A 25,539-nucleotide genomic window follows, 5' to 3' on the forward strand; every position below is an offset into this window, starting at 1 on the left:
AGAAACCCCCAGCAGAGATGTGGGTAGGATCTTCTTCGGTCTGACACAACAGCCTCTGCTGTGGGAGATAGTGGGCAGCCAGGCCCTTCCCAGGAAGCATCTATCCTTCCCTTCCCATGTTTGGGTTTGGCTAACCAGAGAGCTGCTCTCCTGCAGTTGTGTTTCTCACTGCATGGTGGGAGAGCAGATTCCTGGAGAGCCTCTCTGAGCTGGGAGAGCAGGGGCAGTTCCAGGCACACATGGGGAGCCAATGGCACGGCAGGAGTGTGAGCACAGGGCTGATATTCCTGCAAGGGGAAAGCTCCTGCTGCCAGAAGACAGCCGTGCTTCCAACCCACTTTTGGTGTCAGTGTGTATGTACACACCAACAAGGTGTTACTGAATATCAGGGACAAACAGCTCCCTGCCAGATAACAGACCTTAGTAAAATTATCAGTCAATCTTCAGGTGTCAAGGCACGGCCTTCCCAAGAAGCCTTACCTGGCAGATAAATGTGTTTGTACTCAGATTGCAAGCTGCTTGTGGATGTTTAGGTGGCAGGCTTAAGATAGGTGCTTAACATGGAAACCCAAAGCTGCTAGAGGGAAAGGGTCTTTTACCCCCAAACAGCTTTTCTACCTGCCTCACACTGCCTCCTCTTTTCCGTTTGCCAAACTGTACTGTCAAAGCCACCACAAGCATTACACTCATTTCATGTGACTGGAAGCTTTTTTGAACCACCTTACATTTGTGATAAGGAAAATGCCTTTTTATTTTTTTTTCCTTCTCTAGTAAGATGCTTCTGTGTGTATTTGATCATGGGAAATAACAGAACAGGCATCACAAAAACACCCAAAACAATCACAATTTTAAAGTCCAACTCAAACCTGAAAGCCCAGACTTAAAAATGCCCAGAGTTAAATAATTTTTTTTTTTTTTTGTCCTGAGCTGCATTTGTCAGTAAGATATTAAATAATCAGTGTCAGGTTCAGCTTTTGTCTCCAGGGGTCAGTGGATGTAACCTGCTCCCCGTAAATTCACCGTTTATGAGGCAGCGGCGATCTCTGCACAAGTGGGAGATGACTTTTGAACTCATGCAGCCTCAGACAGGAGGAACATTACACTTTATGAGCATGTTTAGGGGCTGTTAAGGCTGTTTAGGGGCTGAAAAGTCTTCCCTCATAAATAATGGAGCTGACTTAAGGGAGACGACTCTGTTTATCTTTAGACAAACAAACCCGCCTTGCAAACACACCCCCTGTATCTCTTCCTTCTGGGGAAAAAATAACACGGGCCGTCATAAATGTTATTTAGCATTGGTGAGGAGAATGATAACAATCTATACTAATGTTTTTCTTTTCTATGTTGCTCTGTAGTCCTAAATGAGAAATAACCCATCAAGGGGAAAGGGACCATGAAGTGCTTGAGATCAGAGAGTTTGCAGCTCACCAGTGCTGGCTGTATGCATTTCCTCCTGTAGGACTTGGGAGATTTCCTTTCCCCAAGGGCTGTGAGGAGTTGGTATGCATAGAGGATGCCCTGTGCTCAACTGCTTCTCTTGACTCTTTTCCAATCCTGCACAGGCCCAGGCAGCCCAAGACATCCCTTGCAAAAAAAGCAAGGATGGGGTTCCTGTTGTCTGGAGGAGAAGACAGCTTGAGTCAGTAAAATCAGTGCTGCTTTCCCCTTGCCATTCTACCAAAGCAACTCACCTGTCTTGTCTCCTCTGTTTTTTTACCTGCATTTCATCTCCTCTTCAAGACTCTTGGAGCACGGGGAAGGTTATATCAGGGTAGAGAAAAGAAGGAAAAGCAGACTCACAGCTCCTTCATCTCCTTCCAAATGCAGAGAGAAGCAGAAGAGTGAAGATTCTGCGTCTATTTTGCATTGAGGGGGTGAGGGGAGAGGTTGCAATATGTCCATGGGCATTTTCTGTGTAAGCGTGACTGCTGCAGGAAAAGAGTCAAAAATCTGAGTCCAATTCTGACTGACTACAGCATCTTCCCTTTCCAGTTTCTTGAGCCTGTGCCTGAGCCTGGTTCTCAGGAGTGGGCTCTGAGTAAGTGCAACATCATTTAAACCCACATGTGTGCTGTGTGTTAGCTCTCTGAACAGCTGTTTTCTCCACTTTGAACTTTCTTCCCTAATTATTTACAGACAGTCATGTTCATACTTAGGGGTATTTTGGATTCTTTCTGTTAAAGCAAGCCAAGCTTTGAATCCTGTTGTGTGCATTTGCTAGTTGGAAAATGAAATGACACAAAAATTAACAGTTCTCCCCTCAGCTCAAAACCAGCAGCTAAGTACAGGGTGAAAGAGTTCAAATGGAATTGCTACAACTACCACCACCACCAAAGCCAGCTGAACAGGCAGCCTTACGTAACCATAGTTAAGTTATTCCTCCTCTACACTGTTGTTAGCAGTCATATACATATTTAATGGGTTTTCATTATATCCTATAAATGCTGGCACTAGAATACTTTCCCCAGGGCATTCTCTGAATAAAAGAAAGGAGAAAATGATGAATGCATTTAGCACATGCACCCACAACTTCATGATAAAAGCCAGCATTTCCCCATACAACACCTGTTGTTGTAACTGGGTTAATTACTTTTCATTGTAATCAACTGCCTGAAATATTTATCACGGGGCCTGTAATTTCCCAAATCTGAAAGCGACACCCAGAAAAACAACGCAACTACTTTGACTCTAATATTTCAGGTATGACATTCAGTGGGTTCAGCTTTTTTTTTTTTTTTTTTTCCCTTTGGATTCCTTGCAGGGTATAGTTCTTAATTATCATCTTCCATTAAATCAAAACTTTCTGTTTAGTGAAAGTGCATCTTCTCTGATGTTATATCAAAATACTGCTCCTTACAGTAGTGTGTCTACAGCATTATGGTTGCTGAATTAGGTAAGCATAACACTCCCTTCTTTCTCAACTCCATCTTCAGTCCTCTCCCTGTTCACTGCCTTCTCCTAAAATAGAGGTTCCACAAACCATATGGACTGGTGGTGTGGTCCTGATGAATAATGTAGAGTCTCTTTTGTCTGAGATATGAGACTTTGTTTTTTTAAGAGATTTGTAAAAAGGGAAGAGGTGTGACTGGAGGAGCCTGGTGGCTAAGCTCTTGGGGGAAGGTATGTGAAAACCATTCCTGCAAGCCACCTGGCTGTATCTGATTCTGCTCCTGTTGTAGCTGATGAAACATGGTTTTTGTTGCCTTGCATAGAAGTGGGAATGGGTCTGGTAATGTCAAAGAGCAGCCAGTATTATTCAACTTTTAGTACTTTATACAGCAAAAGCTAAACTAACATAACAATTATTGTCCCCAGGTCCAGTTTCTTAGCAGCTTCAGAAAGTCCTCTCAAAGTGTGTATTGAGTCAAAACTTGAGAGGATACCCAGTCATTGTACTCCAGATTTTGATCATGGGCAGTGATGTCCTTGTGCTCAGCAAGTTCTGCAGTGCAAAGAGGTGAATGGTTTAACTTTAGCCTTCCCCTAAAACCAAATCCTTCATTCTTCGGAGAGCCCAAGGACATTCATTCTTTCTACATAAAGCTGGGGATTGCTGTCTTTGCCCTATACCTAGAGAATTCACATTAACACAGAAATAACTATTTACCTTTGCAAAGCTGGCAGAAGTGGGAAGAAAGCAAATCAGCAAGCCATGTTCTGCTATCCAAAGCTTTCCCTTTCCCTGGCTTTGGAGCATGGGCTGCAGTTAGAGCTAAGGGAGTACATGTGAGAGAGACAATGCAAGAACAGAAGGGAAAGCTACACTGTGGCCTCTCGGGAGATAATCCACTTCCTAATCCCAGAGCACCTGCAGGAAATCCTCAGCACTTCAAAGGAAGCTGTGAGGTTAAATGGTCTTGGCACACGTAAATGATATTGATGTGAGTGCCTGATAGGGTGCTTTAATAAGTGCTGCTGCATCATTCAGCATCTGACATGGGTCTTTTCCTCCATAGAGTGCCTTTTGAGGGTTATTCTCCTTGGAATCCTGTTGGCCAGGGCACGAGTGCATTCTGCTCACCTCTGATGTTTAGTGCTCTTCTCCAAAGCCCTTTCAGTGCACTAAATGGCAGCAATAACCTTCTCTCTTCTGCATTTGCCTGTATCTGGTGCATGGGAGAGGGCAGGATCTTTTGGCTGGGCAGGAGCTGCCAGGAGGTGGGCGAGTTTTGGGGAACTGTGGTATGAACAGGTTCTGCTGTACAGACCCCTGTCGTTCAGCACTTCTGCAAGGCTTTGCTTTTCTGGAGCTCCTAAAGGAAGACGATAAGCCTGAATGATTGCTGGCTAGTTATTTCAAGCTTTTCCTGTTGGAATGAGCACATGAATGGTATAGACAGAAACAGATAAGTTTTTTGGTGCCCTTCTGGCAGCAGAATGAACAAAATGGCACAAAATGTATTCTGTTCGGAAGCTAGGATTATTGGCCCGCATGAGCATATCCTCTCTAATTTATCCTGATGAACAAATCTTTTTTTCCTCCTCTCTATCACAGTAATCTTTGGTGCTCCTATTTGATAAAAGGTAGCAGTGGCAGAGTTCTTTGGAAGTCATACTCCATGGAAGTACTCTATTACTTGGGATAATTTTCAATCAAAATGATTAGATTTTCAATACCTGATTGGATAAATAACCTGGTCTGATCTCTTAGCTGACCCTGATCTGCGTAGGCAGTTGGATTAGACACTTTTTGCTCTCCCTTTCAACCCAAATTACCCCATGACCTGAAGTCAAGGCATTTGTCTGTAACCACACACTTAGCTGTTGGGGGTAAAAATGCAATGTGAAACAATGGTGTTACCTCCTTACTATCATTTTTGTGACAAAGAACGTGTGAGATCTCCTACAGAGTTACTGTACCAAGCTGGTGGGAGTTGCAGTTGCTCCCAGATGACTCTGATTTTTGTCACTGACTCAACTGGTTTAGAAATCAGCTACTTTTAAATGTATGTTTTACTATTTGTTTCACTTACCTTCCCCCCTGCAGCTGTTAGCTACTAAAAGTCATGTGCTGAAAATCTCCCCAGTTTAAATATCAGCCCCCTTAGGGAGGGGGGAAAAAAAACTCTACCAAATCATCTGCTGCTTTCTTGCATATTTTCTGTTTCCTCTGCTTTTCAGGTGTAGCCTCAAATGCTTACAACTCTCCAACTGCTTGTTTGCTTTGAGAAAATTAGAGTCTGTGTGGCTATTAATTGTATTTTTTTAAGCATAGCTCTCAGGTTAGAGGCAAGTGTGGCTGGTTGGCTGTTCAAGGCTTTAAACTCTGGGCAATTTAAAGAGAGAGTTGTGGCAGACAAGCTGTCCATCAGCGAGATTGTTATTCTCAGGTCTAATGTCATATCCATGTATAACCAGATAGTGATTGACAGGAAAGTTTGTCTTGGAAGGAGCAAAGGTCAAGGTTTTGCTGACAGCTTAACAATGGAAATATTGCATCACCAGGATATTTTATGGAGTGATACATACATCTACATAAATGTAACATATGATGGTGGAGCACTGGTGCAAGATGAAGCTCTGAGGTAGGATGAAGTTTTAGAGCACTTATAAAAATAAGTTGCCTGTGCTTTATCCATCTTTTTGAGGAAAAAAAAGTATCTGCAGCCATGGCTCATGCAATGAATTTGGTGCACATCACAGGGAAGAGCCTTCGCTGCAGAGCAATGTGGTTGAGTGGGCAAGATATTAATTGACTTTGTCAGTGACTTCCTTGGGGGACCTTGAACAAATGATTGCACCTGTGCATTACTTTCTCCACCATTTAAAAGGGAGAAAGCATTCTGTCTGTCTTGAGTTTTAGATATGAAAACTCCCTAAGCCATCTTGGCTATAAAAGAATTAGTTTAGAAAACCTGAAAGATACATAAAAGAGAATAACTGAAAAAACAGATGTTCAGAATATTGCATTTCTGGAAGACCTTTCCCAATTTGTCTCTTCTGGTTTTTTTTTTCCCTTTCATTTCTTTTTTGAATTTCTCTGCTACACTTTGTTGGGTGAGCTCACTTCCTCTTGTCCCAGCCTGATTCTGAAATAATCATCCTTTCTTGACTTTATCTATGAAAATGATTTTTGCATTTAATGTACATTAAACTAGAGACTAAAGACTAAGAGGTTTTTTTTATTGCTGTCATGGTTGAGATTTAAGCATTTTTTTTTCTGTTTTCTCCTTTTCCATAGTATCCAAGACTCCTTTTCCCCAGTCTCTGCTCCAAAATAGGAATTTTTAAACTTTCTCTTTCTGCACTGCAACCTGTCAGTAGTGATCTTCAGTAGTGCTTGTGCTATAAACCCAAAGAGGGGAAACCAAATAAAGCAGCAAAATAAAAATTCAAAGCAGCTCCCCGAATACCTTCCTCAAACGCACAGCCTAAGTGTTTTGTTAATTTGAATTAGGCACTGAAGGTCAACAAATTCAGGCCCTGCTGGAACACATGGGTCACTGGGAGCTGTGGCTGAGAGCTCTCCCCGCTGCCCCGTCCCTTTGTTCACACATGAGGATCTCACAAAAGGCGTCGTCTCCTCCGCATCAGGTTTCTTTTCCTGGCTTCTCCACCACGGTTACCCATGCTCTTCAACCACTCATATCCACACTCTTCCCCAGTGATAAGGGTCCTTTTCCATCATGGATGGTAATTCTCATCTTCTCCCATACCTGAAAAACTCCAGACCCTGGGCTAACCAAAGGTGCCTAATTTCCCTATGCCATAAAACAGCAGGAAAAGGCATGATTATAACAGAGAAACAATGATAATAAAATGAAGTAGCTTCCAGGCAGTATTATTCATCAAAGTAATTAATTACTTGACTAATGGATGAATTTTAATTTTTAAAACCTTAACTCAGTACCAATATTTTTTTTAACCTGAAAAAATCACCTAATTTAGTTAAAAATTAAAATATTATTACGTTGCTAGACGGAATGACAAGTTTTGAACTGAGTAATTCAGCATTGCAAGATATTAATCTCTTACTAGCAGCTCTTTATTTCTCACTGTACTTGCAAGTACTAGCATTTCTGTTGTGTGTAAGCAGAAAAAGAAGAAAAAAAAGCAGACAAGCTGTACCATTTGTGCCTGATAGATAGTGATGCAGGTAAAGCTGGGCACAACTGCTATTCCCCTCCTCTAGGCAAGAAGTGCTAATGATTTAGGTTTTTTAAGGTATCATGCCTTCATTATACTTCCCAGCATATTTTTTATGGCATTCTGTGAAATTAAAATGTAAACCCACAATGTCTGCCTCCAAACCAGAGCATCCTGCTCTGCCATAGAGGCTGGGGTACTTCAGTACTTTGGGTTCCTGATGGAGATTTCCCTAGTGGTGGAGCTGCCCCATCCCAAGCATGCTGACCTGCAAATGCTGCCCAGTGAGGGCAGAATGCTGCTCTGGACTCTTGTAAGAGCAGCTCTCTCTCTGCAGAAATGCACTTGAGGAAGGAGAAGCAGCACAAAACCTTACCTCCATGTCAGGAATGAGGATTCATATTGGAATTCTTAGCAAGTTCATCTCCCAGGAGGCTCTGCTTGACTCAGGAAGGCTTCCTTTAGTACCTTGAGCTACCAACAGCATCTACCACGTAGAATTCTTCCATCCCTAAACAGCAAGGTTTTTTGCTTGGATTCTGTAAACCATATAAATAAGTAGTGGTTGGAATCTTATCTAATTTAAGCTTTTTATGGACAAGGGGCAAACAATGCCAATAAGGTTCCTTTCCACTTGATTCACCCAAAGTGGCCTTTGAGATTACTGCATTTACCCACTATAATTCCATGTTCCCCTCTGCCTGGCTTCATAAAGCAGCAGCACTACCTGTCTGAGGGGAAATATGATCTTTGTATGCTGCTGTTCAGGGCACACTCGAGGACACACAGAGACTCTAGTGACCAGCTCGTTCCCAAACCCTCTCTGGTGCAGAGCTGCCACAGGTGCACTGTGTGCCCGTTGAGACACTGGGCAGTGATGTCACATTCCAGCAGACTGCCAGCCTCCTGCACACCCCCAGTATGGCACACAGGATTTGCCTGTTGAGTTGGCAGGCCAGCAACAAGTTACCTTTCCAGCAGTATCTACATTTTAGGCAGTATTTGTTGATTAATATGTCCGGCTCCTGCCCATAATCCAAGAGGGTACATGCTGGGGAAGTCTATTTTGAAAGCAGAGATCCAGCAACTCTCAGGTGTGACAGTGGTCAGCAGAGGGATTGTCTTGCAGCTTTCTTCAGGTGTCTCAGAGCATGCTGGAGCACAAATGCTTCCATTTACTCGCCTTGCCCAAGTCCTGGCTCTCCCAAGTCCTGGCTCATTCAGCTGAAGCCTGAGCTGCTGAGGTGGGCTGGGGAGCAGGCAAGTGTGTGATGTTGGGTGCTGGCATTGTTAGCCAGGTTTTGAGCAACATAACTCTGTTGCTTTTAAAGATGTTTTTCTTAAACCCCATAGAATTTGGTTTGGATTGTTCTGTTGTTTGGGTTTGTTTTTTTTTTTTTTACATTGTTCTACTCCAGTGCAGTTTTGCTGTACAGTCCTTTCTGTAGGTGCTGATACATTCCCACAAATATTCTTTATTCCCCTCCCACTGTAAGAGCAGAAGAAGCTGGGCGAGCAGAGGGCCAGTGTCGTTGTTAGGCTGCCCAGCTGCACCCGGGCGAGGGCAGCCCTACATCTGTCGTGTGCCGGGGGATGCGCTGCCAGAAACCCGAGCTCAGCTCTCTGCCAAGAGGAGCAGGGCCAGCGCACCATGAGCCCGGGCTATTCTGTGAGCTCACACAGGCAGAGAAAACTGACAGGCAGGTCTAATCCACTCTGCTGGTACCCGTTAGATGACAGAGCATCAGTGCAGGAAGGAAAAAAACCCTAAGAATTGAAGTCACACACCATGCAGCGGAGTTGGTTCCTGAGAAAACGACAAGGAAGGGCTCAGTCAGGATCACCTGAGCGTGTGCCTGTTAGCTCAGTGGTAGCAAATGTTGCCTGTATTTATATCTGTGTTCTCTCCCCTCTGCAGAGGGAGGTGATATGCCCTGAAATGGTTTATGTTACAGACACACTGTAGGAAGACACAGAATCCACACCAGGGGTGTAATATAATGTTTGGTGTGGGTTCTCTTTAATTTTGTCATATAGGAGCAGGCATGAACCTCAGATCTACGTTTGAGTGTTTATATGGGATTGACTTTGAGGAACTTTCTTAGATGAAATTTTTAAGGCAATACTACATCAGCATTACGCTGGTGTCACTGAAGACATTTTTTGGTAACAAGCGAGGGGACACAGTGGAAGAAATACAAGGTCAAATGTAAGCACTCTGCCTAAATGACTGCCACTAACTATGTGTCTGCATTATCCCAGGCACTGTGGGCCCTGACCCAGCTGGCTTCAGCTATTAAACCATAATATTTAATAAAAATCACTGTAATCTGAGGTTTGCTATTGCAGTGCCCAGTGTCTGCTGGCACAAGCTTTGAAGGAGCACAGGGAAAGGCTTTCTATCAAACACACTCGCACCCAAGTTCAAATTTACCATTTTTATCTTCAAAGCCCAACCCAAAGTAGGGAAGGGACTGCCTCACGCCTGGGAGATCATGACCTCCCATGACAACTACATGCTTCCAAAACAATGGATCTGTCAGCCACAACAGAGAGACTTGGAAGTGTGGGAGACAAAGATCTCTAGGCAACTTGGCCCACGATTATGGAATGCCTGGAGGAGATCAAAACCACCACAAAACTTGCCACCTTCAAATCAAATTTAAAGACCATGGCTTTTTATTTGTGCTTCCCCCCAGTACACCATCCCCTCAGAGAAAAGAAGAAAGTCGGTGTAAAAACACGTGCTTGTAGGGGTGGGGAGGCAGGAGGTAGGATGGAAATGTGGATCTTTAGCTGTTTACTTGCATAGGAGGTGCTTGGCGTCAGTGAGGAAGAGTCTGATATAAATATTCAGACACCTGAGCATTGTTGGAAACATTGTTGGGACTTATTACAGTGATACTTATAGAGATGTCTGCACTACAATGTTCTTTACAGAGCTTGTATCCAGATCCTGATGAAACTACCTTAGGGGACAGACACTCAGTGTAAGTTGAGACTGAAAATGGAGCCAGTTCTGAAATACAGCCTGGAAAAAGCTGACAATCAAAAGAATACCCCTAACTCAATTTCAAGTCTCTGCTTCTAAGGGTGGTATGTGGTTAAATAGGAACAGGCATGGGCCTTGCATCTACATTTCTGAATGCTTCCCAGGAGGCCCACTCTCATGGACACTTGACATTTCTCCTACATAAATTAAATTGAAGTGATGTCTATGCAATTTAGGATTAGAGGCACCTCCCAGGGCCTCTCAGTAAAAATGCTGGCATTTTGTTGATATTAGTATTTCTAATATGACATAGTGGGAAGAGCAACATTGTGTATACAATAAATAACGTTATATGTATACATGTTCCAGGAAATTGATTCTTTTTCCTTTTTCTAGTAGAAGAGTAAGTACAGAACTGTGTGATATATTTCAGCAAATTAATATCTTACTGGTCCATCCAGTCCTCAATTTCTTATACAATATTTTCATATTTAAAATGTGTATGCTTCTTCAATATGTTTTGAATTACTTACTTTGTTTTATAGGCCTTATTTATTTGTTTTCCTTTGACATTACCCAGAAACTTTATTTTGCTTGCATATTTAATGTATTCTGAAAATAGGTCCTGAGAGCCATCAGAATTAATTCACCTTATTTTTGTTTGCATTTTTTGATTCAATATTGCATTCACAGAATCACAGAAAGGAATCATAGGGTTACATAGTCTGGAAAAGACCCTTGAGATCATAGAGTTCAAATGTAAACACATTAAACAGTAAACAGGCATTCAGAGACAGCTTATTGTTTCATTATGAACTTCCTATTTCCACTCATAGCAAGAATGAGTCATGCATATAGTATCTGAGAGCAACACAAGTAGTTCACATTTTATCCCAAACATCAACAGCTACTGTGTCCATTTTCCAATAGCTGCAGCAGTAGAAAGTTCTTTGGTCCCAATCCTTTGCTTGACAATATATCTGATATTTTGCCCTTTAGGAGACCTTTTCCCAAAAATTTGGCAAGTGTGTGCAAGTGGCTGGGGGATGTGCTGAAGCCTGAGAATGAAGAGAGCATTTTGTAGTGGTGTAAGTGAAAATGCAGGCACCTCTCTGAATAAAAGACATCAACTAAAGATTAGTGTTCTGTATGTGAGATTAGGAGGTGGGTGTTGCAGGAACAGTGCAGATTAGTAGTGGGAAAGGGGGAAGAGAAAGGAAAAGAAATCACCTTGTCTAGAGAGCCCTGTATCCCTCCCTGGACCATCAATATCTACCTCCTGACTGCTCCAGGAGACTTGCTCTGGCCCGTTTTCCAGAAATGCTGAGATGTCTTGAGTAATCCAGCTTGACCTGTACCATCAGCTGCTCACTTCTCCAAGTAAAAGCATTCTCTCATGTCAGCACAGCTGCTAGTTCAACTCATAGGAAATAAAGGCTGCTTAGGACTGAGTACTAAAGTACTGAACTAGTACAGATCCAAATGCATCAAGGGAACCGCTTCATTCACCTACAGATTTGCACATTCTTGGAGTTCCTATAACACACAACCAGCTAGCAGTAATTTCATACAATTAAACTCTTCTTCAGGACTGTGCCCCTTGGTGGCATTCAAAACAATCTCTTCTACTGCAAACTCTAGTAACACCATTGTATACAATTCAGTTTCAGAGGACTTGGTAGAAAATGCAGGAGATGCACTGCAGAATGGGAGTAGAATTTCCCACAACTGTGGGGCTTGAATTTCTAGCAAGATCATTATGCTTGAATACACGGGAGGTAGAGGTGACTTGCTACATATCACTTCTACACAGATGCATGGAGATATCCCTTTCTATCTTTCTGGTATTTCTTTTCTTTGTCTTAGACTGCAGCTAAATTAGTATTTTACTCAGAAAGAATTCTTAGGTATTGATAAAACGTATTTTTTTATTAGCTGTGAATAGAAAACAGTAGTGAATGTCTTTCATGCATGTTTCACCAGCCACCACACTGTTTACCCCTCTTTCACCAGCAGTCTGCAGGGTACTTTGCTGAACTACAGACAAATCTCAGGATTTTCAAACATGTAGAAAGAGCTAAACCACAAAAATATGGTTTTAGTCAGTGCTTTACCTAACAGACCTCTTTAATTAAAGCTTTAACTGTGTGCAGGCATCAAGTTTGTGAAACATTTGCCTATAGAAAGACACCAGATTTTTCCATCCTCTTCTTGATCTTTGTATTCCCGTGGGTGATTCTTGATTGAGTTCATCAGCTGGGCTTTAATCGTTCCGGATCTGAATGATGGCACTTCTCTGTATGGGGGTGGCAGAAGCAGGTCTCCCTCTGCATACAAACAGCAATCTTTCCCTGTTAATCCTCTCCATGTGGCTAATCCCACCCCAGGTGTAGGTGGTGTCCAGGCACCAGAGTTGGTGGCCCACTGGTAGATTCTTTTTGCTTGTTTGCCTGTTTTTGCTCATGGTATTTTCTTCCAGAGGAAAATAAATTCCTGCCAGATCTGGAATGCCTACTTTGTATGATGACAGCCTTCTTTCCTTTTTTATCTCTGAAGAGTCCCAGAGCAAGGGAATTGTTTGGATGTACAAAGCATTTCTTTTACAGAAGAGAAATGCTTTTGCTTGTAGGCTGTGATGCAATTCAGCTTTCTGCAGTATTAGTTTCCACTCCTTTTCTTTTTCACTGTCAGCAAGTGTTACTGGCTATACTACACCACATTTTCCTGTCTGTGACTAAGGATTTCTGTATTGGCCAAGGATGGAAATAATAGTAAAAAAGGTCTTGGTGGCCGTGGGTCTTGTTCTTTTCAAAAAGCCCACTCCCATGGCAACAAGGCCTATTAGAAGGTAGCAGTCTTGTCACCACAACTTTAAGTCCTAATAATTCAACCAAAAAGATAAAACGAAATGTGGCAACTTTATCTTGCTCAATCTCTTACATAAAGTCATTTCTCAGAAACTTGATCAGTGGTAGAGACAACAAGCATTTAAAGGGGAGAGGCTTTGAGAAGGGAAAAATCCATTCACATCCGAGTTTTGAAAGGTGAGTGAAAGATGGAAGAAAACATGATATTACAGCAATCTTTCTGCTTCTCTTGCACAGTGAACAATTGACCCAAAGTTTAGGATTTTGATATTTTTATGATTAATACGCCAGCTGGAGTTTTGAAATTTACCTCCTATGTGAAATAACATTTGCTTTATGAAATAATTATTGATTGCAAACACTTTGGCCAACAAAGAAAGAAAATAGAAAAAAAAGAGTAAAAATACTTTTGATTAAAGCAGTTATAGCTTGTTCACAGATCATTTTTAAAAGTGGCCTACACTTAAAATGTACATTGGTTCCTATGGCCCACCAACAGGATTTCCCATGTCTTTTACCTGTCCTGGCTTCAGAATAATTGTGTGAATGTAATCGATGGTGTGCGTTGGCTTTAGGAGTTGAGGAAAGATTTATCTAATAATTAAAAGTGACTCTTGCCTAAATATTTGTATGTAGTAAAGAAATACCTGTTTCTGCCCCTGTCACAATGACAAGTCCAGGTGTTACCATGGCTCAGGGTGGTTTGAGCCAAATGAAAGTCGGGATGGGGCACTGCTTCCATACAAGATATACTGCAATATAATTTTTGACGTGAAACCCATCACAGGCTGCCTATAAAGTTGTTGGGAGCCAAGTGTGTGGGGTTGAACTCAGAGTGTTTTGGGAATGAGGGTGGGACTTGCTTGTCCCAGAGAAGGTGGGGAAGAAACTCCCCACACTGCCGGCAAGGACTCATCTGTGAGAAGCTGGCAGAGCGAAGGCTCCACTAGAGCTGCCTGGTATCCAATTTAAATTGCTATAAATGGGAAGGCCACAGGTCTTGTAGGCTGTTCGGCATATTGCTGAGCACAAAACAGGCATGTGAAGCAGGAGTTGGGAAACCAGGCAGAAAAAGCCACACTGAGGAGTGAAATGGCAAGCACAGAGGCAGAGGTGTTTCGCAAGGCTCTGCATTTTCCTCCCCAAAGCAGGTTGTAGTGAAGCACTGCTCTCGGTGCAGTCTGTAGCCCACATGCTCTCTCTTTTGGGGTTTGGTTGATAAACCAAGGGATGTACCTGAGTGGTAATCCCACAGGAGGGCTGTGGCTTGTCTTTCAAAATGGCTGAGAGGTGCACACAAAATGAGCTGAGGCATATTTTTCACTGTTTTAAAAAGGCAAAGGAATTGTGACCACTTAGGTCAATGAATTCTAACATGCGTGCCTGAGATGGAAAAGAATGTAGCAAATAAATAGAAATAATCACAAAGGCCAACAGTTTTCCTTTTTACTCTGAAAGTCTCCTTTTTGGTACATCCTTGCATGAGGCCAAGTTATTCTGGGACTGGATCTCCTTTCAGAGATAAGGGCAGAGTAATTTGTTTCCCTTTGACGGGAACATGGGTTAAAACATTCTTTGCCAGTACTCAGATCTTCTTTTGTTCTTTTGTTGGTATAATCAGAAAAAGGACTAAAAGACCTTTTAGTCAATAATAAGAAACTGCCAGCTTCTGAAGTTCAGTTTCTTTTCCCCTGTGAGGGTAATATCATGACAGTATTTTGTGTTTTAGTGGGCACAAATATCAGTGCCCTCATGCAGTGTGAGCCTAGGTTAAGTCCTCTCCTAAATGAGCAGGTAGCTTCCACCTTGGCTGTTCTAGTGATATGGATAAACTTCTATTTTCACCAGTTATTTCTGATCATTTATTCTGGATATTAATTACTGTATACCAAAATTTTACAAACCTGTTAATACCTGATTTTCAGTAAATTTATGTCAAGTACTAGATTTGATACCCACAACCATTTATTCTGTTGACTCAAGTGAAAACCTCATAGCAGCCTTTGTGAGAAAAATAAGACTAAGTTTTGCACTGGGGAATGGATTGATTTAACCCTAAGCAATGTTGATGCTAGCATGACTTTAGAGCTTGTGTTCCTGAGTCAAGCTGACCTATGTGCCTGCAGAGAAACTTCTAACACTTCTTGATGTGTGGTGTAGGGTTGTTTTTTCATTTTTCATACTTTGCTTTGCTGCTGTCAGTGGGTAGTGAACTGCTTCTTTAGATTGAATGTCCTGTATGGAATAGTTAAAAATGTGTTTGTTAGTGCAAAAAAAAAAAAACCCAGGAAGATAAAGGGCACACTGTTTCCAGTGGGTTCTCTTTGAGCTGGATTGGGAAAAATGTTGAAGTAGCATATTTGGGCATGAGCTCAAAAGAACAACTAGTTTGAGTAGCTGTATATATTTCAGTGAATGAAGAAACTAAACAAGTTTAGGAAAAAGAATTGTAGCAGTTTAGAAAATCATTTGAAATAATGAAATTGAATTTGTAAAGATGTAGAGTTGTTTTAAGAGACAGCTAAGGGAATGATGGAAAGAAAGAATCCTTGTTTTCTAACATCAAAAATTCTTTGCTAACATCAAAAATTCTTCACGCCTGGACTACATCTTTCCAGTCATGGGCTTTTCCCTAGAGAGTTTACAATGTTTTGTAATGTCATTTATTGGAGCAGAGCAGTGGAAGAGTTAGTGTGGGAAAACGAAAGCAAATTTAGTAAATGCAAGTCTTTTGTTGTTTTCTTGCCTTGTGTAGGGAAGTAGAAAATAAAAGGACAATTACTGAGAACTGCAGTGCTTATTACAGTAGGATAGGGCTGGTACCTGGTGAAATAATGCAGGTGGGGAAGAACATTTTGGCCACCTCCTGACCTTCTGTATGCCCCCAACCCCAGGGATAGTGCTGCTGTGTGTACTGACCTTGTGCGTACAGCATCCCACAATCCATGTGGCACCCTATGCATATCACACCAGATATACGCTCACACGTCTGCTTGGGAAATCTCAGAAATTGATAGCTCTCAGGACAGGAAAGAAAACCAAGTTGTTACGTGGAGTAATGAGAGCTGCTCCTGGCTGGGGAACTTTTGTAAAATGGCATAGAAATCTGCATGTGAACTTTTGTGTAGTGTTTACTAGTGGTGGGGAACATGCTGACTTGCTGAAGGCTGTGCTATTTATAAACAGATAAGGAATCAGGGATTTAGAAGGTTACTACTAAACTACTAAAACTACTAAAAGTAGTTTTCTGCCATATGAAGCTGTAGAAATTGAAGATTTTAGCGCAGCTCATTAAGTCAGTTGAGCAGCAGACATGAACAAGACTCCTTCATCACAGCACTGCATGTCACCTTCCCCCAGGCTCTGGCATTTCCTTATACATTATCCTTTTGTAGGCTTTGTTGTTGTTTTTCTAAACTCAACAGGAGATCACACAAATACAAACGCCCATGCACAAGGTATGACTTGAGTTACCGTCGCACCCTGGAGAGTAATACTCCTTGCTGGTTTTACATGTCCCTTCTCTGTGAGGGTGTCCACGTGATGCTGCTCAAGCAGAGCAACCAGGAGGCAGGAACAATGTCCCTCTTTACGCTGCTGGGCCCGCATTGTTCCACGCAGAGCCTGCTGATGAACGTGAGATGGCAAAGTCATCGTCATTAGGCGGAATTTAATAGCGAATCAAAGTTCGACGGGAGAATAGACTGATCTCAGCTTTAGCCTCCCTTGGGTCCTGCTGAAAGATTAGAGAGAAAGAGTAGGGCCTTGCTAAGTTGAATGTATCAGATTGTTTTTCAGCAATAGTTATGCCTGTTGTAAACCCCTGAGAAACACCCAGTTTAACTCTTTGGAAAAAGCATTGCAAAGTCTGGGGAAGAGCAGGAGAGGGCATGTGACAGAGGGAAAGGTGATGTTTGATTTTATTTCTCTGCTACTCATTGTAGAAAGAATAATTTCATGGTTCAGAAATTCTAGTTTGTATAAATTAAGCTACGATCTTCCTTAAGAGATGACATCTCTAAACTTTAGTGAGCATATGTGACCCGAAGGAGCCGGGCTCCAGGAAGACTGAGAGTACAATTTTCCTTGTTTTCAGTGTGCTTTTTCCATTCCAAATGCTTTATCTCTGGAAGATTTTCTTTAAATTTTTTGTCAGTTTTCCACAGAACTTCTCGAAGTGCTGTATGCAGGGTGTCTGAGAGCTGTCACCACAGGGCAGCGAAGGAGTTAATGTGGAGTGTGAAGAGGGCAGTGACCCCAGGAAAACTCCCCTACCAGCACCTGTACCTAAGGATCAGACAAAGCTAACAATGAGAAAGCAAAATGCGTTAGGTGATCTTCCTCCTGTGGTATCTGAAATGTCACTGGGCACTGGCTCCTCGCCTCCTATTTCCAGCCTCCTTTCAGCCAGGGTTCTCAGTTAAAAGACAGATGATGGCACCTCTTCATATCAGAGCCTGCTGATCAGCTGGGTTGTCCCAGAAGTTTTATTATTTTGTTAATGCCTTGGGATGTGTTATGTAGCAGCGATAAAATCGTTACAAAGAAAGCTAAATATCAGCCAGAGAGATCTCCACATAGATACAGATGTAAAAAAACCAAAACAACAAAATAGGCAAAACTGGACTTAGGGCCCTTTTTCTCCTGGTCTGCCCAGAAGCCTGACTTCCATGGGCTGTGCTGGGGTTGTCTCCAATAGCTCCTTGCAGTTTTACCCTATTCCTTGGAGTAATTTGGGCAGCTTCTCATAATCCAATAAGCATCTCCCTGAAGTCTCTCCAAAGCTGTTTCTGTGGTTTCTTTAACCAGGTCAGCAGGGACACCGGAACATGCCCTTTCTTCCTTTCTTCCTTTGCCTTCTTAGGTGAAGCAGAAGCTCTTGAGGGTGCAAGGACATTTTGGTTTGGTTTTTTTTTTTTTTTTTTTTGGTGAGCAGGTTGCTTTTAGTTCAGGAAATAGACAGTTCACATTATTGCAGAACCTAGAATTTTTGAGAATAGCCTTGAAACTTCTACTTTCAAACCTCTTCTCCAACTGTCTAGCAATTTCTCTCTCTCTCTTAATCCTCCCTCCCAAGACACCTTCAGTTTTGTGACCAAAGGAAAGTCACCAAATGAGAAACTATATCCTCAAGATACTTTTGGTTTTAAATCCCTTGTTCTTACTGGAATAGAATCCCAGTATTTGAAATGGAGAACTTACTGGTCCGAGTGAGGACAATATTCCCTTCTGTAACATCAGTGTCCCACAGTGCCAAACCTGAGACCCTCACTGCATTCAGCTTGGGACTTCCCTCCTCACTGGCTTCCCCATTTCCTGATGCCTGTCATTCTCCACTCTCCTACAAGTGTTCCCAACAAGTCCAAAATCTCATTTATTCATCTCAGCATGCTTAAAAAAAAAAAAAAAAAAAAAAAAAAAAAACAGAAAAAAAACAAACAGAAACAACCAACAACTTTTTATTGTGTTCTAAATGTTTTGATGGTCTCAATGAAATTCATCTTAGTTCACCCCAAGGTCTTTGGTACACTGCAGGTACATCTGTCAGCCCAGCCCAGCCAGCCCTGCCTGTGCTGCATGGGATGTCTGCCTGAATGTTGGAGTGGATTTTAGCCCAAAATATCTTATAAAATAGTTGGAGATTGTGTTCTCTGAGTTAAAGCCACATCTCACAAAGGACCTTTAACTTAGAGAAAGTCAAAGCGCACTCACCTGGGAAAAGGGTTTGAGCCAAACATTTTAGAATAAGAGACCCAGGATACAAAGGGCACCACAAATAATTGCAACATTAGTAGGCAGAAAAACTGTAGCTAACCATCCTGTCCAGAGAGGCATGACTTTGAATGCTGATCAAGGCTATTTTGTCTTGCTGACCGCTTAGAGTTTGGAGAGGTAGACTCATGGGAGTCTTACTAAACCACTAACTCACCATGACTAACCCCAGTGTATCGGCCTTTCACACTATATGACTCTGAGCCAGCAAGCTTGAGTTTACTGATGTGTTTCAGACTAATTAAGGTTGGTTTTCTTTAGCATTTCTAATGAAATCCTACCTCCCCAGAAGTATGTGCACACACAAAAAAAGAGACCCCCAAATGAAACAAGATGAGCTACACAATAGTGACAAATTATTTTCTTTCTTTGCTTTATTAACCAGCATAAATGCTGAGTCTCTCTCTTAAATAGCCCTAGGCAGTACAGGTAGTTTTGCTAATACAATGATGAGAAAAAGAATGCTCACTTTTTTCCTCAGAGGAAACAATGTCTCTTCAGTCTGAGTGGCTTTTCAAATTAAACTTGAACACTAAAAAGCAGTCAAAATGTTTAGGGAAACATAAGGGTTTGGGGACAGCTGATGTTTGAATAAATTCTTCTGTAAGCTGAGAATTGACTTTATTTTTCTGTCTAGAAGGCTACTTGACAGAATGCAAAATGAAAACATTCTCATGCAGTAATATACTGATTCTCTAACAAAATTTTAAATCTCCATCCTACACGCAATGTCATTACCAAATATTCAAAAATTAGGTGAGAGGAAATTTGAAGTTGATTGCCTCATCTAAGAAATGTGATCTGCCTCCAAAGTTTTCCTTGGTTTTATTTAAACCTCTATGAGAAAATTGGGCACTAGGGGAGCCTTCGTCTCCCAAGGCATGTGATGAACAAGAGCAAGCATAGGGATGGTGCCCTTGAAGTGGGGCTGTCACACACACCTGCTGTAATGCAATTGCAAAGACTGCTACAAAAGTGGTCTAGGGGCTGCTTGCCCCAGACAGTTTTTGGCAATCTGAGACAGGAGCTGGGGAGTTGTTCTTGCTGACTGCATGCCTGCAACCTGGGAATATACTCAAGACCTGTGCCAGAGACTTGTGCTCTCAAAGATATTTTGTGCCCACAGTATCAAACAGGAAAGGCTTCCTGACCTGTATTGTGTGACCCTAACATCAAGCTTGTAAAAATTGACTCGCCCATTTAGGAAGAGTTCTCATAAAAAACATTTGGGCAGACATAAAAGTAAGTAAATTTTTCACTCTGTGTGAGTTTGTGTATGCATTTGCACGTATAGATGCAGTATAGAAAAACATAGCTATATATTGCACAGGGTACTGATGGGTGATTACCTGACCACTGATTGCTGATCATTAGTGTACTGATTACCAGGCTTTTGTGGTGTGTAGCTGGCTCCCATACCTATACTACCATTATAAGGAATTGGGCTGGTGATATTATATGAAAATGTGTATGCTATGTATTTATAAAGTAAGAGATGCCATAATACACTTGATATCAAAACTGGAAGCTTTTTTTTGTTTTCTACACTATTGGAAATACTACTATAGGATTCCAGGACTCACATGTGGTCTCTCTTGCCTTCTCTGTCCCTAAGTATATTGTAAATTGAGATGGGGGAATGACCACAATCCCACCATGACATTTGAGTTCTCAGTTGATGAAAAGTGCACTAGACATTGCCTGTAAATATTGTCCCTTAGAGTTTCAGAACAGAGAATAGAAATTTAAAAGAGTAAAAATGAAAATTTGTCCTGCTTGTTGCAGTGGAACCAGAGAGTTATAAAGGACCTCTGAACAATATTGAGTTTGGGGTAGCACAATCACATCACAAAAGATTTACCTTCACTCTGCAAACTCAATACAGGGCAATAACAATCTATTACAAGCAGAGCACTACAACGTCAAAGGAATATTTAAAAGAACTAGACAGAACCTTTAAATCACAAAAATTGAGTTAGGTTGTCCCAGAGGAAACACCCTGGGGACAATTCCTAGCAGGATTTTCAAGAGGTGTTGTTCAATTGCCAGAAGTTGTATCCAATGTGTATCTTAAACATAACCAGTAATCTGTCTGCTTCTAAAAACCTTAGGGACAGCAAGCAAAAGGCACCAGTCCTAAAGGAATTATTGGAGTGGCAAAATGATAGCAATTACCATGTACATGCATGCCCACGTGTCCCCTAGGTCAAAATAAGGGATTCTGTTGTAAAGCCTCTATCTGCACCAGTTGTGGAAGTAAGACATGAGATATCTATCACAGACACCATTCCCTAAGTGGGTAAGTCAGCCTGCACAAAAAAGAGGTGGCGTACATGCCATTGGAAGTGCAATTACAGCAGTGACAAAACCAGCAGGTACAGTGAAGCACGGAGTCAAGGAACATACCAGGTTCCCAGGCACAATTCCAGTTGATGCTCCTTTTTCAGTTGCTATTTACTCTCACCATAACTAAGGATTTATGAAGCAGTTATGACTTGGTAAACTGTTGAAAGCAACTGTCCCAGAGTGGGATGATGAGCCTGGCTTACAGTGTCCCTGGAGCAGTAATCCTTTCAGAAAAATCCCTCAGATTCTCTCTTCCAGAGTTCAAATCCCAGCTAATAACTTAGCCCCTGACTATCCCATATAGTATAATTTGCTGTTAAGGTGGTGCTCCTCTATTACCTGCTAAGTTGCTTTGGGACATCAATGCAAGAACATGATGCAGCCCTTGACTGAGGGCATATATTAGATTTTATTTAGCCTGCAAGGCAGTCGTGCCACCACTCCTGACACTAGTTGCATACCACTTTTTCCATTAGTAATGATGAGAAATGAGGCAAAGCTAGTGCCTATTACCTTCCTTTTCCAGACACTGCAAGATGAGCAAAAATAAGTGTGATCATACTATTGGTAAAACAGAAACCAGTAATGAATAAACGGTTTGTCTGCTGATGAGAAGCACTATTACCAAGGGGGCACTAACCTCCATAACCTCTATATAGACAACTGCCAGATTAACCAGATGCTGATATTCTGCAAACATTCAGCAAAAATCAGATTCAAGAAGGTGAGCACAACAAAACAACCTTCTCCACCTGTGTCTCACCAATACCTCTGCTCTAAGGTGTAACAGAGTATGTATAGAGCCATTAAGGAGGTAAAATAGGAATTATTGTGCACCCACATTTCAGGAGAATTTGATTCCAATTAATGGAAGAGGCAGTTGGGTACTTAACGAAACTGCCTTCAAATCAAAGGTAATTCAGAGCAGGTCATGGGATTGGGTTAACTGCAAAAAGCCTCTTGCTTAAATCCCCAGGTGATACCTGACACACCCAAGCATTAACTTTTTAGATGGGAGTACAGAAGATAAGCTCAGAGTCACACAGTAGTCTCTTTGCATTTGGCCCAAGAACCAAACTTAAGAATACAAACAGGCTGTCCTGCACAGAGCGTGAAATACTTAAATGTCAGAATAGTATTGTTAGGGCTCTATCTGTATGCATAGCAACTATCGTGTGTACAGCAGAGAATAGAGCTGCCTTCGTGAAGGCAGGCAGGAATAAAAGCCCTGTATCCTGTTTTAACCATTCCCAGGTGGCTTTGAAAAAAAAAAAAAATCTTTAGAATTAAAATGTTGTTGACCTCAGTGACACCTGTATTATGTCTCTCAAGTCCAACAGTAAATATACAAAATATTTATGTAAATATATATCTGTTTAGTGGAAGTACGAGTCAACAGAAGCAGCATTTCCTTAATAGTTGCTGAAAAACTTTGCCTTTTCAGGGGGTATTGAGAGAGTTTTATTAACTTCTACTTTTTTTCCATGTTCTTCAAAGGGACTATTGTAGGACATCGGGCCACATAATCCTGTGTCTTTACACTGCAATGCATAGGAGAGGGGTGGGCAGTGCAAGAAGTCAGGTTGTTCCCAGATGTCAGTGACAGAGCCAGGTACTGCTGTAATACATATGTTTAGGTACTACAACAAGTGTATTCTGTCCTGAAAATGGCCTGAGTGAACCAGAAACGGCCACCTGTGATGCATATTCATCTTCCCTGACCTGGGTGCCTTGGGTAGACAGAGATGTCTCTCCTTTTCCATGGCTCTCTGCCTGTGCCCTGTCTCAGGAGGCTGCAGGGAGAGTCCTTGTAGGGGCTGCAGGGGTTTGTTGTGTACAGTAACATAGGGAGTACCCATCATGGAGGTGCAAAATTAACCTGGAATTACCTCCCTCAGCTGGGTAGTCTCGTGCACACTGACAACACCTGTACACACAATTCAGCCTGAAGCACAAGTGGAGTGGATTTGTAGGTCGGTGGTCGAATTCACATTGCAGCAAAACAGTGTCTTTGCCTGTGTGAACTGGCTTCTGGAGCATGCTTCACCCTGGATAGTCACTTCCATTTGTGGGACCGTGTGAAGGCAAGAGGGATTCTAGGAACAGGCCCTGGAGAAAGCTCAGCTTATCTAAGGGAAGGTATTTGAAAGAACATCTAGTGGAAAGGGACACAGCATTGATGGTTGCATTCATTTGGTTGTTATACATGGAAATTTCCAGAAAAGGATCTGGGGTAAATAAAAAAAGAATAATTTATTCAGAAGTGGAGTTCCTTTAAATTCCTAAAAGGAACGAGTTTGGTACTTACCTATGTATGGGAATGCATCTCCTGTGAGACAATGAGGAATACAGAGAACTGCTTTGGCAGCAAGAAGGGAACATGGGAATAGTCACAACGAAGTGCTGTTAGAGAGTCTGGAGCAGGTCTGGCAGTACTCCCTCCCTTAGAGGTCTGGAACCTTAGAGGTCTGAAAGTAACTCAGGAAAGAGATGTATCAGGAAATGTGATGGGAAAGGTGATCTCCTCAGTCACAACTGTGGTCAGAACTAGGAACAAAACTTGTGAGAGAAATTACTTTAGGTGAACAAGGTGCACTCCAGTCTCTCTGTTCCTTCTTATCTTCTGCCTTGATTTCTGCAGCGTTTAAAGCCAAGGATGTCTCTCCAGGAGACGTCCTGAGGATAGCCATACCTCTCAGGGAAGAAGTTAAAAATGAAGTGTTTGATAGCTGATTTTGTAAATAAGTGATTGGTTTGTGTGAAATATCTGGTGGGCGTATTCCTATTCTATGGTTTTGTTTTGCCTATGTGCATCTTTTCAATAATAAGTTATTGAAGCAATGGGTTGAAGCAAGACAGTGAATCTGGATCTCTGTAAAACTGAAAACAGGAGAACTCAATCTCTTTGTCTTCCAAGAATGAAGCTTGTAAGTTAGGCTGTAGAAAGATTATGCAATCTATCTGTCTTCTGTTCTTGAAGTACTATTTCTGTGGACTCTGCTGCAGTTGGTCAGATCAGTATAACCAAGACTGAGAGAGAGAAAAACTAATGTGCTTTGTACTTTGTCCCAAATCAAGGATAACAATGGATACAGGGAAATGGTGAGGATTTACCAGTCCCCCAAAAAGGAGCTGTCACCAAGTGAATTGGCATAGGACAGTCCTAGGCTGCTGAGACAGTAAGTAGAGGAGTATGACTTCAGTAGCCAGACATGATGTATTGGTCAGAAGAGAAACATCTCCCCTTCCACTTGTTAAATCTGTCTGTAGCTTCTGTCATCAGTAATTTTGAAGTACAACCTTTTTGTCCTCTAGAACTTGTCCTTTTGAAACTACTTAAAGTCAGAGACCCAACTGCAAGTAGACTATTGAAGGACAAAGTGTTTCTCCACCAATATTAAGAGTCCTTATCAGGACTGTTGGCAGGAACTGTCTTCCTCTGGAAAATAAAGGGTATGTTAATAAAACCCCTCCAGACCTTAGAGAGCAGTAGGTGTGGTAGGTGTTCCCCATCTATAAATTCTCATAGTGCTTTCGTTTTCACTTCTGTGATGCTAATAGTTTCCCTCTCTCATTTCTTAGCTAATTAGCTTATCTCTTCCCTGCAGGTTGGGGGAATAAAAACACAGCTCCTGCTGGAGTTCTCTGATGTTCAGGCAGACATCTTGAGAACACAGATCAAACTGATAGTAGGCTATTTTATAGGGCCTTAAAAGCCACTAAGAAACTAGTAAGGCCCATTAGACTTTCTGTCATGCATATGATGAGAAAAATATACCAGCATAAAATCCACTTTATTGTCCTGCCATGACAGCAGCAGCTATTGTGCTGGGAAGCTTTTTGGCCGGTAGCTCTACCTTAGTGTTTCTGCTCTGCTGGCTGGTGAGGTTTTGGGGATGGCATCCAAACAGAGAGGCTTTGTGATAGGCTATCAGTGACCCGTGAGGAGTAGAACACACAACCTGCTGGTTTGACATGAAGGAGAAGCTCAATAAAAGCAGAGTGACCTCTTTCCCATTTCAAGCCTTAACATCGAGTTCCTTGCGCAAAGATTGGCTCGAAGAACTGATACCACATTATATTCCAGGCTCTTTTCAATGTGAGCAGAGTTTATCTGGCCTTCCTTAGGGGCACTGCTCCATTGCACTTTCCCTTCTGATATCTTTAAACATACAGGAGAAATAACTGCCCTTTGACAGGGGTCCATATTCACTTTGTACTGCAAATATTTTGCATCGACTGAGCTAGAAATTAATGGCAAATCACACTTTTTGCCTAAAGCACTATTTTATAGTCTATATGGAAAACAAGCAGTTACTTGTTCTTTGTCTTCAAAAAATTGCTAAATAATTATTTGCCGTTTAAGAATAACTGCTCTGCAGTACCAATTTATGTGCTAGAGAACCTGGGACACCTTTTAGAGTGTCACAATCTGTGCCTGCAGGACTAATTCTGACAGGTATCTCCCAAAGCTCC

This window comes from Vidua chalybeata, chromosome 4 (assembly GCF_026979565.1).
Source record: "Vidua chalybeata isolate OUT-0048 chromosome 4, bVidCha1 merged haplotype, whole genome shotgun sequence".
Taxonomy (NCBI): Eukaryota; Metazoa; Chordata; class Aves; order Passeriformes; family Viduidae; genus Vidua; species Vidua chalybeata.